The sequence below is a fragment of the Rhinatrema bivittatum genome, chromosome 7 (assembly GCF_901001135.1).
Source record: "Rhinatrema bivittatum chromosome 7, aRhiBiv1.1, whole genome shotgun sequence".
In the NCBI taxonomy this organism is placed as follows: Eukaryota; Metazoa; Chordata; class Amphibia; order Gymnophiona; family Rhinatrematidae; genus Rhinatrema; species Rhinatrema bivittatum.
In genome coordinates, this window is record NC_042621.1 from 32,151,490 (window position 1) to 32,168,927 (window position 17,438).

At 46.9% G+C, this 17,438-nt stretch overlaps 1 protein-coding gene across 1 annotated transcript in view; it reads left to right on the top strand.

Moving 5' to 3' along the window:
* Window positions 1-17,438, top strand: part of FANCA (FA complementation group A) — a 522,319-nt gene that overhangs the window by 28,825 nt on the left and 476,056 nt on the right. The window lies entirely within an intron of this gene.

The following is a 17,438-nucleotide window of genomic DNA, read 5'->3' on the forward strand; positions in this document are numbered from 1 at the left end:
AGGGCTGCCAGTCTGAAGTTGGGACTTGGCTACTATGTCCCTGAAGGTCACATCTATATACCTCTCTGTCTGCCTCAGCTCCTTTAGGTCTGCCACTCTAGCCTCCAGAGATCGGACTCGTTCTCTGAGAGCCAGGAGCTCTTTGCATCGCATGCACATGTACAACTTCTCAGCGGTGGGTAAAAAATCATACATTTTTTTTTTTATTTTATTTATTTGAGTTTTTCTATACCGGCATTCACGGAGATTCGTATCATGTCGGTTTACATAAAACAGGGGTGATCAATACATTATAAACGTGTATAAATATAACATGAGTATACATTTTATATATTTACAAATTATAACAAGTTATAACAGTGCGCAGAAAAAATCAGTTACAATAAAACAAGGATGGTTCTAACTGGGAAAAGAAGAAGAATAAGACGATAGAAATTTAACAAGAATAAGAACGTGTAGTGTTTGGTATGTCCGTATCAGTTTAGTGGGAGATAGACCGTCTTTCTGTATTTGGTGAGATCATCAGTCAGAGTCCGGAAAGGCTTTCTTGAACAGCCATGTCTTAAGTCTCTTTCTGAAGGTTGGAAGACATGGTTCCTGTCGTAATTCTAAGGGGATTGAGTTCCATAGTGGGGGGCCTGCTGTAGAGAAGGCCCTGTCTCTCAGGGTTATGTGTTGGGTGGTATTGGCGTGTGGTACCTGTAGAAGTTCTCTGTACACTTCTCTAGTGGGTCTGTTGGAGGAGTGTTTTTTAAGTGCTATTTGTAGATGGAGTGGAGCTAGTCCATGGATATTTTTGAAGATTGTGGTTAGGGATTTATGGATTATCCTGAAGTGGATTGGCAGCCAGTGAAGGTCTTTAAGGACCGGCGTGATGTGATCTCTTCTTTTCTTGTTAGTTAGGATTCTTGCTGCCGTGTTTTGAATCATTTGGAGAGGTTTGGTATGGGATGATGGGAGGCCTAGTAGTATAGCGTTGCAATAATCTATTTTCGCAAAGATTATTGCTTGGAGCACTGTTCTATAATCATGGAAATGAAATAGGGGTTTTATTCTTTTTAATGTGTGTAGTTTGTGGAAGCAGTCTTTAGTTGTTTGCTTAATAAATGCTTTTAGGTTTAGTCTGTTGTCTATGGATACTCCTAGATCTCTTACTTTTGATATTTGTAAGTTGGCTGGCGGGTTCGTAGTGATTTTGCAGTTATCCGGTGAGATTAGCAGGAATTCACTTTTTGATTGGTTTAGAATTAGGTTTAAGCTGGATAGGAGGTCATTAATTTCTTTGAAACAGTTTTCCCTTAGTTTTAGAGTTTTATTAATGGATTCTTGGAGGGGGATCACAATCTGGACGTCGTCGGCATAAATAAAGTGTTTTAGATTCAATTTGTTTAGAAGTTGGCAGAGTGGGAGAAGGTATAGATTGAAGAGTGTAGGTGAGAGAGAGGAGCCCTGAGGAACTCCTTGTGATGATGGGTATCTATGGGATTCTTTGTTCAGGATTTTGACTTTGAAACCTCTGTTTTCTAGAAAAGTTAGACTGTTTGTATTTTTGTATACATGTTTGTATACATGTGACACTCGATGCATGTATACATGTATACATGTAAACATGTATACATGTTTGTATACATGTGACACTCGATGCAAAAGACTGGGAAGCCCCCCTCTTGCTGCTGGACTGTTGCCTTCATCTCAGTTTTGATCAGTTCCTAGTTAAGTTTAAGGTTGCTATGGGAGTAGGAATGTCTCTAATTAACGTCCTTTAAATGTATTAGTGAATTCGCTATATGTCTGGTAGTGGCCTACAGGGGTCTGATCAAACTCTCAATAAAGTTATTTTTTTTTTTTTTTTTGTGTGTGAAAGTGGCACCTGCCTATAAATTAAGGGATGAGCTAGGGGTGGGTGGGCGAGGGTTGGGAAATCCAAACAGTCTAACTTCAGTTAGTCAGCCAGAGTGACTCACTGCTCTCTTGATTAACAAATGTTGGTACCTATTCAAACCAAATCACATTACCTCAACACCTTTCCAAGGTGAGTAACTGAACTGAACTTTTCGACCTTTTTACTTAGGTATACACTGCTCATAGCTTATTTCTAGCTTCTGGCTACTTTTTATGTTTTGTTTTTTGTTAAATACAAACACTCAGTTCTGCTTACTAGCTGCCTTACAGACTTTTAAAAATAAACACACTACCTACTGCTTATTAGCTGCCTTATTGACTGACTATTTAAAAATACAAACAGTCTAACTTGTTTATTCACTGCCTTACTGACTTTTAAAAGCACAAACACACTAAATAATATTCCTAAATAGTTAACTTTGCCCCAATACTTTTAAAAAAGACAATGTCCTAAGCAAAAACTTACTGATTCATTTCAGCCACCAGCAAGGTGATCCTCTCCTCTCAGTGCTCCCACTGGAATGCAGGAAGACCTTGTGAGACTGGAAAATTGGGCATCCAAATGGCAGTTGAAATTTAATGTGGATAAGTGCAAGGTGATGCATATAGGGAAAAATAACCCATGCTATAGTTACACAATGTTAGGTTCCATATTAGGAGCTACCACCCAAGAAAGAGATCTAGGCATCATAGTGGATAACACATTGAAAACATTGGTTCCCTGTACGTACCAGGATCAGTCCAGATGGTGGGTTATGTCCCCCGTCCAGCAGATGGAGTCAGAGCAAACTTTGGAGGGTGCTGGCATATTAACCTGTGCACCCTCCCTAGATCCCCAATATCTCTCTGACTCCAGCAGATAGGAGTAGGGGAACCTGGTGCTTCCCCTGACTGGTGAATTCTTCCACATTTTTACTCTCTTCTTCTCTCTAAGGTTGGATCAAGTTAATTAAAAAAAAAAAAAAAAAAAGCAAAACCAAAAACAAAAGGAAGTTTTTGTTTTGGCTCCTTTGAGTCTGATAGGCTTGCAAGCAGTGCTGTGTGGGCACGCCTCTTCTTCCTCTTCCTTACTGTGGGGTAAGCTCCTATTTTGTGATTGCTGTTACTCCTTCCCTTGCCTTCCTTTTAGGTTTTAGGGGTCGTTTACTGTGCAGGGCGGGGGATGCTGGTGGGGCCAGCCTCTCCCCCCCCCCCCTTGCCGCAGTTTTCCCCCGCGGCCCCAAGATGCGCATTCCCCGGGGCCGCTGTAGCAGGGAGGCTAATTCCCCTGCTGCCCTGCTGGGGGGTAAGGGTGTAGCGGAGGCGTCTCTTATTCCCGCTTTCCCGCGGCATCGCTGTTGATTTAGCCCCTTCGTGTCTGCCTCCCGCCCCCCCCCAAGTCGTCTCCGAGCATGCCGCGTTTCTCGCTGTGCTCGGCCTGCGGCGGCCTGGGGCCGCAAGGATCACATGAGGGGCTGTGTTTTCGGTGCCTCCCTGGTGGGGAGGGCACCTCCATGCCGCCAAAGACATCTTGTTCGTACAACTCCGCGTGACGCGAACTACAGGGGCCGGCCCTGTCCCCGCTTTCAGGAGGAACGATGGCCATTTTGGAACCAGAGGATTGCACAATGCAGGCTTCAGAGAGTAAAGGGGAAGATTTGCCGGACATACAACCACCGATCCTCACTCCGGTACCTGCGCTGGATTGCCCGGGTCTCCCCGGGGACCTACCTGCCCCCCCACCCCCCGCGTTTTCCGCTGAGTTCATTGTGCTCATGCACAATGCTTATTTGCAGCACCTTGAGCACCCCAGGGATCTGGGACCAGAGCCACCTCCATTCAAGGTTCCTCGGCTAGCTGACGCGGCTGCAGCGGACCATGGGCCCTCGGGGGGGGGGGGGATCCCCCCGGGATCCCCCCGGGTGCACTCTGTCTCCTCACGAGGATGACCCTCTCCTGGCCCCACAGCTGGACGGCGATGACCCTAGAGTTCTCTGCATTTTTCAAAGGGAAGAGCTGGAGGACCTAATCCCCCATATTTTGCAGGAGCTAGACCTTGAGCCTCCCATCGATCCCCCTGGGCCCTCAGCCCCTACTGTCGCATCTTCTACCAAGAAGGGGGACCTGGTTCTAGCGGGACTGCGCGCATTGCCTCGGGCTTTTCTGATCCACTCCTCCTTTCTACAGCTCTTGGCGAAAGAATGGGACACTCCCGAGGCTTCCCTCAGAGTCGGTTGGGCGATGGTAAAACTTTTTCCTCTCCCAGAGGATTTCCTGGACCTACTCAAGTTCCCAAAGGTAGGTTCCACGGTCTCGGCGGTCACCAAGAGGACCCACGGTCACAGGGGGCACAGCCTTGCGCGATCTCCAGGATAGAAAGCTGGAGGTATACCTCAAGAGGGTCTTTGAGGTCTCGGCACTGGGAGTCCACGCAGCCATCTGCAGTTTTCTAGCCCAGCGGGCAGGACTCCGCTGGGTCCAGCAACTCCTCACATCTCAACAGCTGTCGTCGGAGGAAGCGGACCAAACTAACCGCCTTGAGTCCGTCATAGCCCTTCGGAGCGGATTTTCAGAAGGCGTTTGACAAAGTTCCTCATGAAAGGCTTCTAGGAAAAGTAAAAAGTCATGGGATAGGTGGCAATGTCCTTTCATGGATTGCAAACTGGCTAAAAGACAGGAAACAGAGAGTAGGATTAAATGGACGATTTTCTCAGTGGAAGGGAGTGGACAGTGGAGTGCCTCAGGGATCTGTATTGGGACCCTTACTTTTCAATATATTTATAAATGATCTGGAAAGCAATACGATGAGTGAGATAATCAAATTTGCAGATGACACAAAATAGTTCAGAGTAGTTAAATCACAAGCAGATTGTGATAAATTGCAGGAAGACCTTGTGAGACTGGAAAATTGGGCATCCAAATGGCAGATGAAATTTAATGTGGATAAGTGCAAGGTGATGCATATAGGGAAAAATAACCCATGCTATAATTACACAATGTTGGGTTCCATATTAGGTGCTACAAACCAAGAAAGAGATCTAGGTGTCATAGTGGATAACACATTGAAATCGTCGGTTCAGTGTGCTGCGGCAGTCAAAAAAGCAAACAGAATGTTGGGAATTATTAGAAAGGGAATGGTGAATAAAACGGAAAATGTCATAATGCCTCTGTATTGCTCCATGGTGAGACCGCACCTTGAATACTGTGTACAATTTTGGTCGCCGCATCTCAAAAAAGATATAATTGCGATGGAGAAGGTACAGAGAAGGGCTACCAAAATTATAAGGGGAATGGAACAACTGAAAAGTTTAGGACTTTTTAGCTTGGAGAAGAGACGACTGAGGGGGGGATATGATAGAGGTGTTTAAAATCATGAGAGGTCTAGAACGGGTAGATGTGAATTGGTTATTTACTCTTTCGGATAGTAGAAAGACTAGGGGGCACTCCATGAAGTTAGCATGGGGCACATTTAAAACTAATCGGAGAAAGTTCTTTTTTACTCAACGCACAATTAAATTCTGGAATTTGTTGCCAGAGGATGTGGTTAGTGCAGTTAGTATAGCTGTGTTTAAAAAAGGATTGGATAAGTTCTTGGAGGAGAAGTCCATTACCTGCTATTGAGTTCACCTGGAGAATGGCCACTGCCATTGGCAGTGGTGACATGGAATGGACTTGGTTTTTGGGTACTTGCCAGGTTCTTGTGGCCTGGGTTGGCCACTGTTGGAGGCAGGATGCTGGGCTTCATGGACCCTTGGTCTGACCCAGTATGGCATTTTCTTATGTTCTTATGTTCTATACGACCTGCTGTGGGTTTTGGTGAGGTCCATGGTCTCCGTGGTCTCGGCTTGGCGGTTACTTTGGCTTTGCAACTGGGCGGCTGATTCCTCTTCCAAGTCCAGTCTGTGATCACTTCCCTTTAAGGGCAAGTTCCTCTTCGGTGACAACCTCGACCAGATCATCAAATCCCTTGGGGAAAAAGCGTTCCATCGCCTGCCCGAGGACCGCCAGCGAAATTACCATCCGTCCACTTCCTTCTGAAGTCGTCCTCAAACCCAACGCTGCTATCGCTATCCAGACAGCCGGTGCCACGGACTCCTTCCTCCAGGTCACAGTCGTGGCCCCGCTCCTTTCGTGGTCGCAGAATGTCCAGAGAGGGGTCGACACAGGGAGTGTCCTCCAAGCCCCCTCAATGATGCCAGGCTCACCCACTCCCCGATGCCCCGGATCGGGGAGAGTCTTTCCCTCTTCTACGGGGAGTGGGCCCACATCACTGTGGACCAGTGGGTCCTGGATATTCTAAGGAATGGTTATATATTGGAATTTGCTCGCATCCCAAGAGACAGGTTTTTCTTCTCTCCCTGCGGTTCGAGTCACAAGCGTCTAGCGGTGCGACAGAACCTCGACAGGCTCCTGGATCTCGGGGCCATCTCTCCCGTCCCCTCTGGAGAGGTGGGCTCGGGCCACTATTCTATCTACTTTGTGGTACCCAAGAAGGACAGATCCTTTCATCCCATCCTGGACCTCAAGGTATTCAACAAGTCTCTCCGGGTATCTCGTTTCCGCATGGAGACCCTTCGTTCAGTGGTACATCAGGGTGAGTTCCTCGCTTCCTTCGATCTGACAGAGGCTTATCTTCACATCCCCATATGAAAGGTTCACCAGAGGTTCCTTCGCTTGAAGATCCTGAACCAGCATTTCCAGTTCCAGGCCCTTCCCTTCGGCTTGGTGACCACCCCGCGGACCTTCACGAAGATCATGGTGATAGTGGTGGCCGCTCTACGACGGGAGGGAATTTTATCTCATCCCTCCCAGGGACAGGCGGCGGTCACCAGAGTCGTTCAACTCCTGCAGTCACTCGGCTGGGTGGTGAATTTCGCCAAGAGCAGTCTCCAGCCCTCGCAGTGCTTGGATTTCTTAGGAGCACGCTTCGACACGGCTCAGGGCAAGGTCTTCCTACATCCGAACAAGGCGCAAGCCCTTCGAGAGCAGATCCAGCGTTTCGCAGCACTCCCGGAGCCCACGTCTTGGGATTATCTGCAGATCTTGGGATCCATGGCCTTCACGCTCTACCTTGTACCGTGGGCGTTTGTGCATCTGCGTCCCTTACAAGGAGCTCTACTCTCTCATTGGAAACCGGTGTCGCAGGACTACCAGGTCGTTCTCCTTCTCCCTCCGACCGCCAGGAACAGCTTGCAGTGGTGGTTAGATCCACGACATCTGGCTCAGGGCTCCCCTCTTGAGATCCTGGATTGGGTGGTGGTCACCACTCATGCCAGCCTGACTGGCGGGGGAGCAGTGTGCCAATGGAGCTCTGCGCAGGGACAGTGGACAAAGGCACAAGCCACCTGGTCAATTAATTGCCTGGAAACAAGAGCTGTCCGTCTGGCGCTCATATATTTCCTCCCTCTCCTCCTATATGTCTTTCCACCATGGCCCCTAGTGGGCAAGGTCCTACGAAGAATAGAGGCCCACCAGGGGCCCGTCATTCTGGTGGCCCCGGAGTGGCCAAGGCTCCCGTGGTTTGCGGACCTACTCAACATCGCAGTGGACGGCCCTCTATGTCTCAGGCATCTCTCTTATCTGCTTCATCAAGGCCCAGTATTTTTCGACCAGGCAGAACACTTCTGTCTTGTGGCATGGCTTTTGAAAGGCGGCGGCTCCAGCGCAAAGGTTACCCTGATGCAGTAGTCTCGACCCTTCTCAAGGCTTGGAACACCTCAACTTCTGTTGCTTATGTGAGGGTCTGGAAGGTTTTTGAGTCGTGGTGCTCTGACCATGGCACTCATGCTAGCAGTGCCTCGGTTTCTCAGATCCTAGCTTTTCTACAGGACTGTCTGGAGAAAGGGCTCACCTACAACTCCCTGAGAGTTCAAGTTTCAGCGCTAGGCTCGCTCGTGCGGACACCCGGCACTCCTGTCTCATCCGGATATCGCTAGGTTCCTTAACAGGGTGAAGCATCTGCGACCTCCGGTGCAGGATCCCTGGCCTTCGTGGAGCCTTAACCTTTTACTCAAGACCCTTGCAGGGCCTCCCTTCGAGCCACTGCGTCGCGCCACCATCAAGGATCTCACTCTCAAGACTGTCTTCTTGGTGGCCATTTCTTCCGCACGCCGCATCTCGGAGCTTCAAGCGCTCTCCTGCAGGGAACCGTTCCTCCGATTCACGGACTCCAGCGTATCCTTACGTACAGTGCCTTCCTTCCTTCCCAAGGTCGTCTCCACGTTTCATGTGAACCAGTCTGTTGAGCTTCCGTCTTTTCCCGCCGACGAATCCAGAGCTCTTCGGCATTTGGATGTCAAGCGCAGCTTACTCCACTACCTGGAAGTTACCAACGAATTCAGGGTCTCAGACCACTTGTTCGTTCTCTGGTCTGGTCCAAGGAAGGGATCTTGGGCCACGAAGACCACAATCGCGAGGTGGCTCAAGGAAGCCGTAGTGACGGCGTACATTGGTGTGGGGCGGACCCCGCCAGTGGGAATCAAGGCCCACTCACTCCGTGCTCAGGCAACCTCCTGGGCGGAATCTCAGGCTGTTTCATCTCAGGAAATATGTCGAGCTGCAACTTGGAAGTCACTACACACCTTCGCAAGACATTATCGTCTGCACTTGCTGTCATCAACCTTTGGGTTCTTTGGCGACAGGGTCATTCGAGCAGGGCTATCAGGGGCCCACCCGAGTTAGGGAAGCTTTGGTACATCCCACCGTCTGGACTGATCCTGGTACGTAAAGGGAAAAGAAAATTACTTCCTTACCTGCTAATTTTCGTTCCTGTAGTACCAAGGATCAGTCCAGACGCCCTCCCGGTTAAATTTGGGATACTGGGGTTTATACTGCTCGATCTCCCTCTGTTTCCTGACCTCTCTGTTTCTTCTTGGTTCTGAGTTTTTTCTGGCCTTCGTTTCTTGAGGCTGTTCGACAGTTCTTTTTGCAAGTTGCATTGCTTGTTCCATTTGTTTCTGTTGCGGTTGCACTTGATCTATCCTTCCTAATTTATTCTAGCTTTGATATTCTCTATACTGAGGATCTAGGGAAGGTGCACAGGTTAATATGCCAGCACCCTCCAAAGTTTGCTGGACGGGGGACATAACCCACCGTCTGGACTGATCCTTGGTACTACAGGAACGAAAATTAGCAGGTAAGGAAGTAATTTTCTTTTCTTTTCAGTGTGCTGCTGCAGTCAAAAAAGCAAACAATGTTGGGAATTATTAGAAAGGGAATTGTGAATAAAATAGAAAATGTCTTAATGCCTCTGTATCGCTTCATTTTATTTATTTATTTATTTATTTCTTTTATATACCGACGTTCGATCGAGATATCACATCGGTTTCCAGATAACTAAAAGAATAGGGTAGTAACAGCCCTATTTTACATTATAACATTGTAATAAAATATAACGAATTGTAACAGAAATAACAGGATTACATGGAACATTTGATATAGTATATAACATATGTACATAAATGACTTGTTGATGAGGATATTTTAAGGTTAAGGTTGGCAAGGAGGGTTGAAAGGGGGAAGGGGGGGGGGATAGGTGGGAGGAAGGTGGTGCAAGGGAGGGAAGATGGGGTGCGAGATGCTTGTGTAGGGGCGTGGTGTGTTGCAGTTGCATTTGGGCAGGTTACGTGTCAGGTGGGAAAGCTTTTAGGAACAGCCATGTTTTGAGGTGTTTTTTGAAGACTTGCAATGAAGGTTCAATGAACTTGCAATGAAGTTCAAGGTGCAAGGTTCAATGAACTTGCAATGAAGATTCAAGTTGCAAGGTTCAAGTTGCAAGGTTCAATGAACTTGCAATGTAACTTTGAACTTGCAATGCAAAGTTCAATGAACTTGCAAGGTTCAAGTTGCAAGGTTCAATGAACTTGCAATGAAGGTTCAAGGTGCGGTCTCACCATTTCATGGTGAGACCGCACCTTGAATATTGTGTACAATTCTGGTTGCTGCATCTCAAAAAAGATATAGTTGCGATGGAGAAGGTACAGAGAAGGGCGACCAAAATAAGGGGAATGGAACAGCTCCCCTATGAGGAAAGACTAAAGAGGTTAGGACTTTTCAGCTTGGAGAAGAGACGGCTGAGGGGGGATATGATAGAGGTGTTTAAAATCATGAGAGGTCTAGAACGGGTAGATATGAATCATTTTTTTTACTCTTTAGGATAATAGAAAGACTAGGGGGCACTCTATGAAGTTAGCATGGGGCACATTTAAAACTAATCGGAGAAAGTTCTTTTTCACTCAACGCACAATTAAACTCTGGAATTTGTTGCCAGAAGATGTGGTTAGTGCAGTTAGTATAGCTGTGTTTAAAAAAGGATTGGATAAGTTCTTGGAGGAGAAGTCCATTACCTGCTATTATTTAAGTTGGCTTGGAAAATGGCCGCTGCTATTACTGACAGTAGCATGGAATAGACTTAGTTTTTGGGTACTTGCCAGGTTCTTATGGCCTGAATTGGCCACTGTTGAAGGCCTAATGGACCCTTGGTCTGACCCAGTATGGCATGTTCTTATGGCTCTCCCTGTCTGTGGTGGCAGAGGAAGGTAAGCCATTCAGGGGGCTCCAGTTTTTTGCGGCTCTCCCCCTCCCCTCTTCAGGCATCTGCCAAGCAGGGGGGTTAGGCCGAGCCATGCTGCGAGGGAGTCGCTGTGCTGTGTGTGATGAGCACCATTTGTGTTTGTTGAGGGCCGGCCAATGCTCCCAATGCCTCGTGGGGGGGGGGGGGGGGGTGCTCATCAGGAGGGGCTACAGCAGCATTATTGAGGCAGTGCGGACCTGGCAGGTTGAATGCTACGTTGGAAGAGGCTGCTGATCTGTTCCCACTCAGTGTGGGAATGGTGGCCATTTTGAAAACCTTTGTGGCTTTTGCAGAGAGGTCTGCAGGGGAAGGGAATCTCCCGCCACCGCTGTCCCCTGTGAATTCCAGCCCCAATGAAGCCTGGGAGGGCCAGGTAGGGTAGTCTGAGCAGGAATCAAATTCTGGTGGGGGATTCTCCGGGTTTTGTTCCTGTTTCGGGGGCCTTGGGGACCACGAGGATTTGGAGAGTCCTTGGTCCAATGGTGCCAGGGGCCGCCAAGGACTGTTCCTCCGAGGAGTTCGATAATGGGTTGCCGTCTGAGGAGAGTCCTCCCGACTCGAGACTACCCAGGTTTGGGCAGGATCCAGATGAGAAATTGGCGAAAGGGGGATGATCCCAAAGTAGTTCGCCTGTTTCAAAAGGAGGAACTGGGACCTATGATTCTGAATATCCTGGCAGAGTTAGGGATAATGGTTTACAGGAGGAGTCTTACCACTTGGTGGATCCGGTCATGGCTGGCTTACGGAGTCCAGCCAGAACCTTCCCTTATCATAAGTCAGTAAAACAGTTGGTGGTCAGGGAGTGGGATACTCCAGAGACTGGCCTTAAGGTTAGTAGATTCCAGGTTAACTCCGGAGCGTGGGTGCACTCTGCTCTATAGATTAAGGACACGAAAAGTGCACATAAACTTCACTTGGTCAAAACTTTGTATATGAAATTATATTTTTTCAATCCGGTAACTCCTGAGTTAATGATGTATTTTGACAACAGTCCCCGACACGGATCCGTGTTTCGCCAGTCCGGCTGCTTCGGGGGGATTTTATAACAACAATCTGTGAACAAGAAAGATTAAACTACTGACCAAGGGTTATGCTAGGCAAAACGGGAACAGACAGAAGATACTTATAGCCACATACCTGTGTCTCATAGTGTTCTGTATATTTATATACAAAGTTTTGACCAAGTGAAGTTTATGTGCACTTTTCGTGTCCTTAATCTTAAGGTTAGTAGAACCATGGTTAAGCTGTATCCCTTGCCCAAAGATACTCTGGAGCTCTTAAGCGTCCCAAAGGTGGATGCCTCCATCTCGGCAGTTACAAAAAGGACCACCATTCCAGTAGCTGGCACGGCAGCTCTGAAGGATTTGCAGGACCGGAAGCTCGAGGTGCACCTCAAGAAGATATTTGAGATGTCTGCTCTGGTCATACATGCTGCAGTGTGTAGCAGTTTTATGCTTCGGGCTTGAGGTGGGTGCAGCAGTTACAAGGTAACAAGGATATGTTACCCCAGGATTCGAAACAGGGTGAATGCTTAGAGGCGTGGTCGCTTACAGGGCCGATGCCTTGTATGACCTCATTCGCACTTCTTCCAGGACGATGATGTCTGCGGTCTCTGCTAGGAGGCTCCTTTGGTTACGGAATGGTCAGCGGATGTTTCGTCAAAGCTCAACTGGGAGCTTTGCCTTTTAAGGGAAAGCTCCTTTTTGGAGAAGACTTAAAGCAGCTGATAAAGCATCTGGGCGACAAAGTGCACAAGTTACCGGAAGACAAGCCCAAAGGGTCAAAAGGATTTCTTCCTGTGCGCTTCCGAATTCAAGGACAGAGGCATTTCCACCAGAGCAGAGCTCCGGGCGCTGGCCAGAGGCAGACCTCGGGGAGGTCGCAGTCCTGGAACCAGTTATTTTGTGGATGTCGGCCTAACAGAGAGGGCTCCAGTCAGGGAAGTGGCGAGGCCAAACCTGCATGATGAGGTGAAGCTGGCCCACTCCTCAGTCCCAGTCATTGGGAGTCGTTTGACTCAATTTTACGAGGAATGGGTCAAAACCACGTCAGACTAGTGGGTTCTAAGCTTCATAGGACAAGGTTGCGCTTTAGAATTTGCTTGGCCACTAAGGAGCCTGTTCATGGTATCTCCTTGTGCCTCGCCAGAAAAGAAACTTATCGTGCAGCAGACCATCCAATGACTGCAAATGCTGAGAGCCATCGTTCCTGTCCGCGGAGGAACAAGGGATGAGACATTCCATTTATTTTGTGGTTCCAAAGAAGGAAGGAACTTTTCATCCAATTCTGGATTTAAAGAAGGTGAACATAGCCCTCAAGGTATCCCAGTTCCAGATGGAGACTCTGCGGTTTGTCATAGCAGCGGTTCGAAGGGGGAAGTTCCTGGCTTCGGATCTGACAGAAGCATACCTACACATAGAAATTTGCCCAGACTATCAGAGATATCTCCGGTTTATGATCCTTAGGAGGCATTTTCAATTTTGCACACTCTCATTTGGGCAGCCTTCAGAAAGGAGGGGGTGCTGGTTCATCCATATTTGGAAGACTGGCTCATTCGGGCAAAGTCAGAGGACCTTTTTAGGCAGGCGGTAGCAGTGGTGGTGTACTGCATGAGATCCTTGGGCTGGATGATGAATCTATCCAAGTGTTCTGGATCAGGTAAACGTCTGTGTTTGCTATCCAGGCAGTTAAACTTTCTCTCCAACCAGTTCTCAAGACAAAGATTCTTTAAGTTTGAAATTATTTATTGTACAGGTAAATTCTACTTACAATTGTTGCATTTCAAACATGAGCTCCTAAGCAAAGATCTTTGGTAACTGGAGATGAGGCAGGAGAAGGGGGAAGGGAGTCTCTTGTGTTGCAGGAGTTGATTTATGGTAGAGGTAGGAAGCATGAGGAACATGAGGCTGATTTAGTCCTTAGAAGAAGGCAGTAAGAGAGAAGGTAAAAAACCCGATCGCTTCACAGGGTTTTACAGAGCGCTGCTGGCTCAGAAGCAAGCGTGGAGAAGACTGAACTCTCGTCGAGAGCTGCTAAAGGAAACGCCTCCACACGCTGGGGGCAGGGGCAAGGTCCAATGGCAGCGAGCCTAAGAACCATGTAACACAGGGGGAGCATGAAAGGCAGTCTCTTGAGCCTCTAAGGCAGTGGTTCTCAACCCTGTCCTGGGGACCCCCCAGCCAGTCGGGTTTTCATGATATCCACAATGAATATGCATGAGAGAAAATTTGCATACACTGCCTCCATAACATGCAAATTTTCTCTCATGCATATTCATTGTGGATATCATGAAAACACGACTGGCTGGGGGGGTCCCCAGGACAGGGTTGAGAACCACTGCTCTAAGGCACCTAGGAAGACTCGTTAGATTGAGGGGCATTCAAGCTCTTCCGATAGTGAGTGAAAATGGAGGGGGGAGGGAGCTTCTCTTAAGGGCAAAGGCTCACAGATTTTTATCATGGGTTACAAAAAGTGTTTCAGTATAAGAATCCTCAGAAGGGAGGACTGCACTAAACACAGTTCAACTACAATATATACAGATGCAAACATGTACCCACTGCTGGGGACAAAACACCAAGAGCCATCTTTCTCCGTTGCAGGTTCTGGAGTTCTTGGATGTGCACATTGATACCCAAATGGGAAAAGTATTCTGAGGGAGGAGTGGATTATCAAGCTGCAGACTCAGGTTCAGAACCTGTTGGAGGCCCAAGTGCCCATGGTCTGGGATTACTTGCAGGTTCTTGGTTCCATGGCATCTACCCTGTAGCTGGTCTCATGGGCGTTTACTCATATAAGGCTTCTATAGAATGCATTACTATCCCGATGGGATCCAATGTCAGAGCAGTTTCATCTTCCTTTATCGCTTACAGAGTCAGTCAGGTCCAGTCTTTTGTGGTGGCTTGGTTGGGACCATTTGTGCCATGGTTGTGATTACTGATGCTAGTCTCTCCAGTTGTGGAGCTGTGTGTCAGTCCCAGTCGGTGCAGTCCCAGTTGGCGAAGGAAGCGTCTTGGTCCATCAACCCCTTAGAGATGAGAGCGGTGCGGTTGGCTCTGCACAACCGTCATTGGCTCTTTTGCACAACCGTCTGGTCAGAATCCTGTCAGACAGTGCAACGATGGTGGCCTACATCAACTGCCAGGGTGGAACCAAGAATCCACTGGTTGCTCAGGAAGCGGAGATGCTGATGTGCTGGGCGAACAGCATCTGGCCTTGATAACGGCTTCTCACATAGCAGGGTCTGACAATGTGCAAGTGGATTTTCTCAGCTGGCAACAATTGGTTCCTGGAGAATGGGAGCTATCGGAGGAAGCAATGAGCCTCATTTCTTGCAGATGGGGCATTCCTGATATGGATCTGATGGCGACTCAACGGAATGCCAAGGCACCATGCCCTGGTTCTTCCTTGGCCGCACGACATTCTGGTTTATGTGTTTCCACCATGGCCTTTGGTGGACAAGGTTCTGAGAAGAATAGAGATCTATCCAGGAAAGGTGATTCTCGTGGCTCCGAAGTGGCCACAGAGCCCTTGGTTTGGTCAATCTAGCAGTGGACGGCCATTAAGACTGGGACATCTACCAAATTTGCTGTGTCAGGGCCCCATATTTTCAGATCATGGTTGTCTTGGACATTTCAGCGGCATTTGATACCCTAGATCATAAGATCCTCCTTACTGGTCTACAAGCATTAGGCATCACTCAAACTGTCTTAAATTGGTTCTCTTCATTTCTATCTGGTCGCACACAACAGATCAATATAGGTAACCATTCTTCTGAACAATACATTATTTCATCTGGTGTTCCGCAAGGTTCCTCTCTATCACCTATTCTGTTTAACATCTATTTGCTCCCTTTGAGTAATGTTTTATCATCGCTAAACGTTCAGTTCAAAATATATGTCGACGACATTCAGTTTTTCGTGCCATTTAATAGCTCCTGGTCTTTTACTTTATCTTCAGTTACATTATACTTTAATACCATCAACACATGGCTCTCACACAATCGTCTAAAACGGAATACATCAAAGACTGAACTTGTTTATCTCTCATCTATCTCTAACTCTAAGCTCGCCTCCCCTTCTCATCTTTCCTTAAATGGAATTTCTGTACCTATTACAAACCAAGCCACTAATCTAGGAGTTATAAATTAATTCAGATTTATCTATGACTCAACACATCTCAGCACTCAAAAAAGTCGTTTTATAAAATTCACTTATTAAAAAGACTTTGTCCATTGCTCTTCCAACATGACTTCCGTAGTGTCCTCCAATCTTTAGTATTTTCCGGTTTAGATTACTGTAATGCACTTTTCATAGGTTTACCAGATTCTACTTTGCACCCACTTCAACTGATTCAGAACACTGCAGCACGCATCCTAGCAGGTACATCCAATGAAATCATATCTTTCCCGTACTTCAGTCTTTCCATTGGCTCCCCATAAAATCAAGAATACAATACAAAATTGTAACAATAATCCACTCACTCGAATATAATTCCTCATCTACTTGGCTATGCTCTTCTCTCCGTATCTATCAACCTGCCAGACATTTAAGATCGATGTAAAAAAAAACCTCTTGGAAATCCCCTCTCCAAAGCTTGCTAGATTACATTTTACAAGAAAACGTGCCTTCTCTGTTGCAGGTCCGTTTCTTTGGAATTCCATACCCAACTCATTCCTTCAAATTGCTAACAGAAATCAATTTTAAAAATCCTTGAAAACATATCTCTTCGAGCTGGCATACAATATTCCACTTAAAGAACAGTTGCAATGAAAAAAATATTCAAATTGTATTTTAATTTGTTATAGTTTATAGGCACTAGCTTTTTCCGTCTTGTTTTGTAAAATTATGCTTATTTTGTTTTTATTAGTTTAATGTAATTTTTCTTTATGATTTATTTTTTTTTATGATTTATAATCATTTTTATTTTTCATGTTTTGTAAACTGTTTTGATCAATTTATTTGTAAAGGCGGTATATAAATATTTTTAAATAAATAGTGGCTTGGCTTTTGAAAGGAGGCAATTAAGGAAGAAAGGATATCCTGAGGATGTTATTTCTACTCTGTTGCAGGCTCGAAAGACTTCTACTTTCTTGGTGTATGTTTGGGTTTAGAGGATCTCTGAGTCTTGGTGTACGGGGCAAGGGGTTGATCCTCGGCGAGTGTCGGTGCAGATTCTGGCTTTTTTTTTGCAGAGAGGCCTAATGAAAGGTTTGTCCTTTAGTTCCCTGAGAATGCAGGTGTATGCCCTAGGCAGTTTGTGAGGCAAGAATCATGGACAAGCCTAGCTACCCATCCAGAGGTGGTACATTTCCTCTGAGGGGCAAAGCACTTGCGCCTTCATGTTCATAAGGTATGTCCTTCTTGGAGCCTTAACTTGGTCCTCAAGGGCATGTGTGTGGCCTGTTTGAGCCTCTTAAAAAGGCCACCATAAAAGATCTCACTTTGAAGGTGGTTTTCTTGGTGGCGATTTGTTGAGCCAGAAGGGTGTCTGAACTTCAAGCCCTGTCATGTAGGGAACTCTTTTTACGAATTTCGGATTCCAGAGTCTCTGCGAGGACGGTTCCATCTTTTCTGCCGAAGGTGGTTTCGGCATTCCACTTAAGTCAGTCATTGGAGCTTCCGGCTTTTCCAATTGTGGAGGTTGGTATGCCTCATGCAAAAGAATCGAAATATTTGGATGTCAGAAGGACTTTGTTGCAGTATCTAGAGGTCACTAACAGTTTCAGATTATTGGATCAATGTTTTGTGCTATGGAGTGGTGCGAAAAAGGGTCAGAAGGCATCAAAAGCCACGATTGCGCGTTGGTTGAAGGAGGCTATTGGTTCCGCATACATCTGTCACGGTTGTCCTCTCCCAAAGGGGTTAAGGGCTTATTCTACCCGGTCCTAGGCGGCCTTCTGTCAGAATGTCAGCTAGTGTCACCACAAGAGATTTGCAGGCGACTACTTGGAAGTCTTTAAATACCTTTGCCAGATGCTACTGTTTGG